This window comes from Lipotes vexillifer, unplaced genomic scaffold (assembly GCF_000442215.2).
Source record: "Lipotes vexillifer unplaced genomic scaffold, Lipotes_vexillifer_v1.1 scaffold713, whole genome shotgun sequence".
Taxonomy (NCBI): Eukaryota; Metazoa; Chordata; class Mammalia; order Artiodactyla; family Lipotidae; genus Lipotes; species Lipotes vexillifer.
Window position 1 is genome coordinate 840469 of NW_006773157.1, and position 9238 is coordinate 849706.

General features: G+C 48.3%; 1 protein-coding gene across 1 annotated transcript in view; it reads right to left on the reverse strand.

Moving 5' to 3' along the window:
• The window catches only part of MEGF11 (multiple EGF like domains 11), a 247823-nt gene that overhangs the window by 228684 nt on the left and 9901 nt on the right, over positions 1-9238 (reverse strand). The gene's annotated exons all lie outside the window — the stretch shown is intronic.

The following is a 9238-nucleotide window of genomic DNA, read 5'->3' on the forward strand; positions in this document are numbered from 1 at the left end:
CCTGCTGAAAGTGTACCGATCCTGTCTGCTCTTTCGTCTTTGCTCAGGCTGTCCCCTCTGCCAGAGAAAGCCCTCCCTCACAAAAATAATACAAATAGCAGCAAACATTTACCGAGCTCTTATTCTGTGCTGGGCTCTGGCCTAAATGCTTTCTTTGTGGTAACTCATTTAATCCTCATGACAGCCCAAAGAGGTAACACTGCCCTATCTTATTTTACAGATGAGAAAAGCAAGGGAGAGAGAGGTGAAATAACAGTGTCAGCGTCACACAGAAGGAGTAGGCTTCAAAACTCAGGCTCTTAACCATTGCCCATCTCTTGTCCTCCGGCCAAGTTCCTACTCATCTCTCAGGCTCAGCTCAAAACTGACTTCCTTCAAAGAGTCTTCTTTGATCCCCCTGGCCTTGGATTCCCCAGACAGAACTGGTTGCTTCTCCCTAAGATGTCTCTCAGTATTTGCGGTATGAGTCTATTTCATTCATCCATTCAGTCAGTTAGTCACTCACTCATTCAATGATTATTCAGCAATAAGTACCAGGCCCTGGGTATACCCCATGTAGAAGACAGGATTCCTCTGCTTCAGGAACTCACTTCTGAGCGGGAGAGAGGGACAGGTGAGGCAGCAACACAACCAGTGGAACAGAGTGACAGAGGGGACCCAGGGGCTGTGAGCTCAGAGTACATGGAACCAACTGCCACGTGGCTCCCAAACCTCCCAAACTGCCAGGTGGTGCCCTGGAGTGAAACACAAGGAATCCAAAACAGGTGCTAACAGGAGGGGTGTTCAGAGAACCCACTGGGCCTTGGGGGTGCCTGGACCATGAATTTACTCATTCAACAATTATTTATTGAGGGCCTGAAAAGTACTCACAAGTGAACAAGAGCAAGTCTTTGGTCCTTATTTCTCACTGTACATGAATTTATTAGTCGCAGCGTTAAGCATCAGTATTTTATATGTTTGGTAAGCGTGAATCAGCCGCTCTGGGCATCCTAAATCAGTGCCCTAGGCCCACAGACGGGCGATGAGATGGTGGTGGCTGCACCAGCTTTGGCTACTCAGCGAGGACCTGCCGGGGCAGCTAGGCAACTATTCCTTCCCCACCACCAGCCTGGTGACACCCTCTGTGTCCTTGCCTGCTTATTTGAAGGGTGCTTATTATACTGTGCTGAAATCTTTTAAAAGTTAAAGATAGTATTATATATATATATGTCTACTCTATGTATATATACACACATACATATATATAAAACCATTTTTCCCACTAGACCACATGCTTCTTATTCGTCTCTCTACTCCCAGGATTCCGTAGTGCCTTCAAGGCACAGGTATCTAATAAATGTTGATAGATAGATGGACAAATGGAAGGATGAATGTTGTTCTAGGTAGCAAAGCTCAGCGCCAGGTGTTGGTGACCCAAGGGAGTGGCATCAGCACTGTTTCTGGTGATGGCAGCTGGCAGGATTCCCTAGGGAGCCTCTTAGAGGGTCAGCAGAGAATTATTTTACCTAGTAGCTACGTGTTTCAGACAGGACCCACAGCTCTGTATACACATGTGCACATGCATGCACGCACACACACACACACATGCAGCAATCCCTCGGACTCACTACCCTGATCCTGGCACCTATCAGACTCACCTTAGCAAAATTTCAAAATCAAACCTGTTTGCCCTCAGTCCCTTCCTCTCCCTATAAACCTCTCCACCTCCCCTCTTATTTCACCCCCCCTTTCCTCTCCTGGCCACAGGTCTCTCCTGCCGAGAGAAAACCCACTGAAGGAGGGGAAAGTACAGGATTGCAAGTTGATCTCAATTCCTGGGCTTCACCTGTCCATGTGGACGCATCACTTAGCCTCACCCAGCTGCAGTTTCCTCTGCTGTACAGGGTGGTAACAATAATACTCACTTCTCCAGCCTGTGAGGACCAAGTGATACACTCTATGGGAAATGCTGGGTAAACCACCAGAATTTACACTATTGTTTTATTATGTTTTATTATGTTGTTGGAAGTTAGCAATCAGTCCAAGAGAGCACTGAATTAAATGTCACAGGGTCTGGTTATAAGTCTCCCCACTCCACCACTAGCTATACACCAGGGGCAGTTCCAGTGACAAGGTAAAAAGTGCTAATGTAGGCACCCCTGCTACAAAAATGCCTCCCAAGCATAATTAAAATATTTTTAAAAATACACACCTGAACTCTAATAAGAGAAAGGTAAATCCTTAAGTGTGAGAAAAAGGTGCGGGTAGTTTATAGCAGTCGCAGAAGGTCAGGTGCTGAAGCTAAGGCAGCCCAGGGAACGTCAGCCCTGGCTAGCTGCTACCCCTAGTCTTCAGCCCAGGCTGGGAGCCTGGGGGTTAACACCCACACGGGCACACTGGGCCTTGGGACTTGCCAGCTCCATGGAGGGGATGCTTGAAAATGCTGCCTAACCAGCCTAAGAATAAACAGGGATTCTGGATGAGGAAAAATGTCTCCCACAGGAAACAAAAAACAGGAGGGGGGAATAGGGAGTGACTGCTTAATGGGTACGGGGTTTCCTTTAGGGGTGACGAAAATGTTTTAGAACTAGAAAGAGCTGGTGGTTGCACAACATTGTGAATGCACTAAATGCCGTTGAATTGAACATTTCAAAATGGTTTATATTATGTTATGTGAATTTCACATCAATTTTTTTTTAAAGGGAAAACCCCTAAACCTTCACCACACACATCGTGGAATCTCAAACCGAATTATCAATGCAAAAACTGGTCATGAGCCAGTGAAAAACATTAGAGTGCCTAATAAGAAAATGCAAAACTAATGTGTAGGGCTCTTGCACAACCTGGGACATGGGGGAGGGGCAAAAAGGCTAAAGAGTTCATAGCAAAAAAAAAAAAGAGGTGGAAAAGAAAATTACAACCTATATGAGGAAACAATCCATGGTCAGGGAGAATCAAAAACAGGAGAACTGATACTCCAGGAACTTGATCCAATAGAATAGCTCAAGATAGAATTATCTGAAGAGACTACAAAAGGAATATGTTTAAAATAACTAAAGCAATAAAAGAAGGATTAGAATACATAATGAAAGAATAGCACACCACGGCAAAGAAACATGCAGATTTGAAAAAGAAACAAGAAAACTAGAAATGAAACATGTTATCATGGGAATTAAGGCCTCAAAAGACAGGTTAATTAGCAGAGCAAAAGGATTTGAAACAAATAGACATGAGGAAAATGTCCAAGATACGGCCTGGAGAGATAAAGAGATGAAAAATTAGAGCTTAGGAGAGATAAAGGAGGCAGCAGTGAGAGAGCCCAACAGTTTGGCGCTCCAATAGGAGAGAATTGGGAGAATGAAGGAAAGGAGGTATTTGAAGAGATATGCCTGAGAATTTTCCAGAACTGATAAAGGACATGAATCCTTAGCTTAAAGAAGATGTATACCTCTGGGGAGCCAACAGTATGAATAAAAATAACCCCACACCCAGACACATCCTAGGGAAACTGCAGAGCACTGCAATGACAAAGTCCAGAACACAACGGAAAAACATTCTCAAACTGCTGAAGGAGAATGACTGAAAACCTCGAATTCCATCAGCAGCTAAACCACCAACCAAGAGTGAGAGCAAAATAAAGGCATCTTCAGACAAGTAAAGCATTTAAGAGTTGATCACTTCATAGACCCTTCTGGAAAGAGGCACTAAAAAAAGACCCTTCGGGCTTCCCTGGTGGCGCAGTGGTTGAGAGTCCGCCTGCCGATGCAGGGGACACGGGTTCGTGCCCCGGTCCGGGAAGATCCCACATGCCGCGGAGCGGCTGGGCCCGTGAGCCATGGCCGCTGAGCCTGCGCGTCCGGAGCCTGTGCTCCGCAACGGGAGAGGCCACAACAGTGAGAGGCCCGCGTACCGCAAAAAAAAAAAAAAAGACCCTTCAAGAACAACGAAGGGAGAACAACAACCAAGAAGGGAGAAGTGAGAGGCAAGAGGTGGGAGCAAAGAAACCAGTCAACGTGAGTTAAATTTCAATTTAAATGACAGTCACTGTACGAAACAACTGCAATAGTAAAACAGGGGCACCTAAATCCCAAAATGGCGTGAGGCATTTACCGGAGTTAAGTTTTACGCACCCCTCAGGTTACTGTGGTGCAGCCAATCTCCCAGATCTTCCGCTGTGGCTCCCCGCCCCTCAGCCACCATTGCATGGACTGACAACCCAACTAGGTATCCAAGTATGCTGAGCACTCTCCCGGGCCACAGCTCAGCCCAGCAGCCACATACCTGGAGCTTCAGGCTAATCCCTCAACTTCTGGATTTGGATGAAAACCACATGACCCCGGGTGGCCAGCAGCCACTGAAAGGGCTAGACTACATGGTCTAGAAGTCGGGGGGGAGTTACTGCTCCACGGGGGAAGACTCTGACCAAGGGGAAATAAGAGACAGGGAGGTTGTGTAGAGAAATTCCCCCTCCTTGCTGACTACTCTGAGACGTGCTCTCTCCCTGTTACCCATCAGGAGAAGCCCTGAATACCAAGGGGATGCACCTGTTAAGAACCCGCTGGGCTCTTTGCAGTTGACCGGAAGCTGAGGTCAGCACAGCAGCCATGACTTAGCATAACGAAGACCAGTGGTTTTCAAAGTGTGGGTCCCATTGCAGTAGCACCAGCCTCACCTGGGAACCTGTTAGAAATTCAGATTCCCCAGCTCCACCCCAAACCTTCTGAATTTGAGACTCGGAGCCTGGGGCCCAGGAGTCTGCATAGTAACAAGTCTTCCAGGTGATTCTGAGACTAGGTTATCCGGTGTTCAATAAAGTATTTGCATGAACGGTGCATTGTAATTACCGTGGCATCTATGGCACCTGTGATAAACATTAATACTACTCACTAAATATCTCTGGCCCTCTGCCTTCAAGACCCTCCAGATCCCTCTACTCTCTGCCAAGCCAACCAGCAACATTGCTCCATCAGCCTGGGTCCTGGAGTGACATTGACAAAAAGCAGACCCCAGCTGGCCCACAATGGACAAGTAATATGAACAAGAAATACAATTTTATTGTTTTAAGCCACTGGGATTTGGGTGTTGTTTATCACTGCAGCATAACCCAGCTCATCCAGTCTGACATGGGCCAATATTTTCAAAGAACAGAGCCCCCCGAAATGCTCACTGCCCTATCTCGCAAGAAAAGAGAAAGAAGGAAATGTGTTGTACCCACTGATCTTCAGGAAATATTTTATGCTTAGGCAACCAAGAGTGGCCAGGACTCAGCTGTCTCTGTAGATAATGGGAGGGGACGGGCAGCTCTGATGCAGATGGTTCTAGAAGGGCTGCCAAGGGCTCTGGAATGAGGGCGGCAGTTCTGGGTCGGAGGAAATGGTACAAAGAGGAAGAAAAATAGGCCACCCTGCATCTGTACCAAGCTTTATGCTTTCCAGGATACTCTCACTCATTGTTTCATCTTTCCTCCTTCCATGCACAGGGCTGATCCATCCTATGCCACAGTGGGTCCAGAGAGGAAAAGGGACTCGCCCAAGATTGCACAGCAAACTGGTGGCAGAGTCAACCAAGGTTTTCACTCCCAGGCAAGTGTCCTCCTAGCACCTGCCAAGAAACAGTCTCCGGGAAGGTGGTTTTGGAGGGAGGTCGATGTCCCCCTGTCCCTTCTCAGAGCACAGGTGACGCTCTTGTACAGGGTCCTGAGGACTCTGGCATTGAATGGGTTCTCACCAGGTTCTTGTGAACTTGGAGGTTTCTGGCCTCCAAGGGGTGGAGAGGGAGGAATGGAGGTTCAGGGGCTACAGGGCAGCAGCTCATCAGTACTCCCAGGTTTACAAGCTTCTCATCTGGCATCCAGCACCCTGGGCACCATCCTTCACCCTCTCACTACCATTTCTCCCTCTCATAAGCTCCCAGACCCTGGGGTCTCCCCTGTCTCGTAGAGAGACAACAAAGCTCGTGGGGGACAGGCTGGTTCCCTCTTCCTTTCCTCCCATCACAATAAGCAGGACAGAGTCCTGGTGACGGCTAACACTCACCTGTTACGGGTTGAATTGTGTCCCCCTAAAATACGTATGCTGAAGTCCTAACTCCCGGCAACACATAATGAGACCTTATTTGGAGATAGGGTCTCCCAGAGGTAACCAAGTTAAAATGAGGTCATCAGGCTGGGCCCTAATCCAATATGACTAGTGTCCTTACAAAAGGGGAAATTTAGAGACAGACATTCACAGGGAGAAAGCCATGTGAAGAACAGAGTTATGGGGCCACAAGCCAAGGAACTACCAGAAGCTAGGAGAGGGGCTTGGAAAAGATCTTCCCTCCCATACGGTCCCTCAGAAGGAAACCAACCCTGCTGACACCCTGATTGTGGACTTCTAACCTCCAGAACGGGGAGACAATAAACTCCTGCTGTTTAAGCCACCTAGGCTGTGATGCTCTATAACTCTTTACCCTGTAACTTCCTGATCCTCATTCCGTGTCCCCCCTTCTTCCTAAAATCACCTGCACTGACATCCCTCTCTGCACTGCATCCCCTCAGTGTCAATCAGCACGTGACTTACAAGTGCCCTAGCACCGAGCTGGTACCCAGGGAGATACAGAAATGAATTAGAAGTAGAGACAGTTGGAGGCATCAAAGAATCTAGACTGAGTGTGTGGTCCCAGATTCAAGTCCTAGCCCTGCCACTGTTGTGCTTTGGGAACCTGAGAGAAGCCCCTTCCTCACTCTGGACGTCAGTGTCTCACCTGTACTGTGATAAGGTTGAATTAAATGATCTGAGTTTCCTTCCAGCTGTGAAATTCTGCAGTTCTCAGTCAAGATAATACACGTTTGCGATCATTTTTGTACTCTTCCCTAGAAGTTTTTTTGTTTTTTGTTTTTTGTTTTTTTTGCGGTACGCGGGCCTCTCACTGTTGTGGCCTCTCCCGTTGCGGAGCACAGGCTCCGGACGTGCAGGCTCAGCGGCCATGGCTCACGGGCCCAGCCGCTCCGCGGCATGTGGGATCTTCCCGGACCGGGGCACGAACCCGTGTCCCCTGCGTCGGCAGGCGGACTCTCAACCACTGCGCCACCAGGGAAGCCCTTCCCTAGAAGTTTATTCTTGTAACCTCACCCTAGGGTCCACCTGCTTCATGAACCTCTTTCCTCACTCCCATGACCACCTAGACTCTGACTAGTCCCTACCCATTTCCCTTGATCAGGCCCCATCAGTTAACATGCTTGCAAAGCAGAATGAGAAGGCATTTAATAAATACTGGGTTGAAACACCCTTCAAGGGCTTCCTCTTCTGTCTGTAGCGGATTTCTCCTTAACACTCAGCAAGAGGGCGTGGCTAAAAGACAGCCTCTCCTCTTTAGTCCTTTATACACCCTACTTTATAGAGTTGCCTGTCAAAGCACCGACAACACCCTGTTGCACGTATTCGTGAACCAGACCACCTCCTCCCACCAGGTCACAGGCTCCCTGAGGCAGGAACCATCTCTCTTTTGCATCTGCATTACCCAGCATTTGCATAATAGGAAGCAACAAATATAAGTGGAGTGGATAAACATGGGCATATGGCAGAAGCTCTTCACTGTGGGTTGGAGGACCCTTAAGGGTTTCAAGGGATCTGTGAACCCACTGAAATTGTGTGCAAAGGACTGTGTGTACGTGTAGGTTTATCTATGTGGTGCACATTTTCCCATGGAGAGGGTCCGTGGAGCCCTGAGAAATTAAAAGAAAAGCCAAGGCTGAAAAGATGTTAAGACCCAAAGCCATGAAGTAGGGAGGTTACATTTATTAAGCCCCTACCCTGTGCTGTGCCTGGTGGTGTAGGTGTTACTATTCCTACTTTGCACGAATGGAAACTGACGTTCTGAGAGGTGACGTCTTGGTTCATGAAGAGAGAAGTAGCCCGTCCAGGGTGGTTCAGAGCAGACTCTGGAGCCACAGAGCCTAGGTTCAAATCCCAATACTATCACTTTCTAGTTGTGTGATCTTGGTCAAGTTACTTAATTGCTCTGTGACTCAGTTTCCCCATCTGTAAAATGGGAGAAATAAGGGTACCTACCCCAGAGGGCTGTTGTGAGGAGTTGATGTATTAATGTATGTAAAGTGATCAGAATGGTGCCTGGCATGGGGTGTGTACCCTGAAGATGGTGATGAGGAGGGTAAAGAGCAAGATGCTGGGACTGGCAGAGCTGAGCTGCAAACCCAGGCCTGTGTGACTCTTGCCTTCAGTGCTATTACTGCCAGCACCCAGCATGCCACAACGCCCCATCTCACTGCTGAAACTCTCCTGTGCCCTCCTAGGAAAAGCCTTCAGACCTGGAAGTGGCTTTTCTAGCTTGGCTTCCTGGAGGTGGACAGGCCTGTGGCACCAGTTCGGCAGGCAGTCCCTGGCCATTACAGAAGGAGTATGTGGGAGGTTATAAGCGACCTTTCCCGGCCAGCAAGACTGAGCCTGTACAATCACGACACTCTGCTTCTGCTCTGCTCTTCATTTTCCAAGAGCTTTACCAACATCCACGAATAGAAATTAGAAAGGGGATGCGCTCATCCATTCCTGGAGCCCCACGCTGACGTCCAGAATCCCTTTATAATTTCCCTGAGTCCATCGCTGTGCCCTGAGCTCCAAAGGGCCACTCACAACCATCCTGCTCAGGCTTTATAAATCCCGTGTCCCACCCCACACCTGACTTTCACTCTGCTTCAAGCAGACAGAGCAGCAGCAGTAAAGCCTTCAACCTGATCTCACTTCTACACCTGGGCCCCCCCAGTAACCCTATCCCAGGTGAAGTGTCAGCCAAGGCCTTGTTCCAGCCCAGTCTTCTGCCCTGCTCCTGGGAAACAGCCTTTTGGGGTTTGCTTTGGGTGAGTATCTTTGTATTTTTCCTGCGAAACCATCACTATTGCACTTATTCTCTAGAGCATTTTTCATTTATTCCTGTAATGCAATTAGAATCGAGTTTCTTTAGCATTAGGGGAAAATTGTCATTTCATTCCCCACATCGATATGCCCACTCTGCCCGAATTCTCTCTCTGGTGCTAGCTTGCTCTACCCTCCCGAATGGCAAGGAGAATACTAAAAAGGAGATTCACTCTCCAAATCTGCCTCCAAATGAAGAGGCAGAAGCTCTGGGGCTGGATTCTCCTCTCAGTCATGAAACGGGGGCTCCTAGCTACTCTGACACTCTCCTGCAGTTGAGGGAACCCCTAATGCCCAGTGGAAAGCTCCATACTGGCACCCTCTACTGTTCAGAGGTGAGTGGGAAAGAG